Source organism: Frankliniella occidentalis, unplaced genomic scaffold (genome assembly GCF_000697945.3).
Source record: "Frankliniella occidentalis isolate FOCC.00 unplaced genomic scaffold, Focc_3.1 Scaffold54, whole genome shotgun sequence".
In the NCBI taxonomy this organism is placed as follows: Eukaryota; Metazoa; Arthropoda; class Insecta; order Thysanoptera; family Thripidae; genus Frankliniella; species Frankliniella occidentalis.
In genome coordinates this window covers 659,251-660,283 of record NW_026267184.1, presented here as the reverse complement: position 1 = coordinate 660,283, position 1,033 = coordinate 659,251, and the positions used below count along the sequence as shown (strand labels likewise).

Genomic DNA, 1,033 nt, shown 5'->3' with positions numbered 1-1,033 from the left:
GAGAGAGAGAGAGAGAGAGAGAGAGAGAGAGAGAGAGAGACGGGCGGACAAGAGAAGAAAAGAAGAGGGCAAAGCGAACAAGAAAGCGACGAGGAGTGTTCCTATATACCGGTGGTGTGTTTGAGCCGAGGGCCGCCGCCGGTGCCGCCGCCGTCGTTGGCGTGCAGTTGTTATCGACCCATCCATCTATCGTCGCAGAGGGTCGGTGAATGACGGAAGCGCCCTACGTGCTCGGCGTACTCCAGGGCGCGCGCCCTGAAGACGTCAGCAGCAGCAGCAGCAGGATCCATTGCCGATTCGAGACGTGATCGCCTTAATGCGGAAGACCTGTAGCAGCAGCCGAGGAGGCGGCCCCGGGCGGGGCGGCGGGCGGGGTGCGCGCACTCACGGCTGCGGGGGGCGGGCGGGGCGGGCGTGCGGACGCGAGCACAGGGACGACGCCGTTGGTGCTCCAGCCTCGGCTGCAGCCGGGCGAGCGGCGGCGCCAGCAGCACAGGCCAGGTGCGGCAGCAGCAGCACTAGTAGTGTCGCTTCCATATTCAGCAGGCTGCTGGCAGATTGCTCCTACCCCCCTACCCCGCCCCCTCCGCCTGTGTCGAGGTTCACTGATATTGACTAAGTTGTCGATCCTTCGCCGCCCCCCGCTGCCGCGCTACACCGCGCCCCGCAACACTCCATAGGAGAGCCGCTGCTCGGCGGGATTAAAACCGTCACCGCCGGTCGGTAATGCTGTTAACTTCCGGCGCGCGAGGCGTGGTGGTGGGCGGGGCGGGCGAGGAAGTCGACAGGAGAGACGACGCGACACAACGCGAAGCGACGTGATTTGATTACATTTCGCGCACCTTTACCTGGTGCGCGCCTCGCTCGTCGGCGTCGCGCGTCTCTAGAGGAATTTACACGTGCTTCTCTCTGCTCCTCTCGCTCTGCCTTACAAATACGAAACACACAGCCGGCGCCGGCCTGCTGCTGCTGCTGCTGCTGCTCGCTCGTGTAGCCCTCGGGGGCCGAGGGGGCGTGGCCGGGGGGCGGCACG

At 65.4% G+C, this 1,033-nt stretch overlaps 1 protein-coding gene across 3 annotated transcripts in view; it reads right to left on the bottom strand.

Moving 5' to 3' along the window:
- LOC113205797 (uncharacterized) overlaps positions 1–1,033 on the bottom strand; it is a 59,821-nt gene that overhangs the window by 57,322 nt on the left and 1,466 nt on the right. The gene's annotated exons all lie outside the window — the stretch shown is intronic.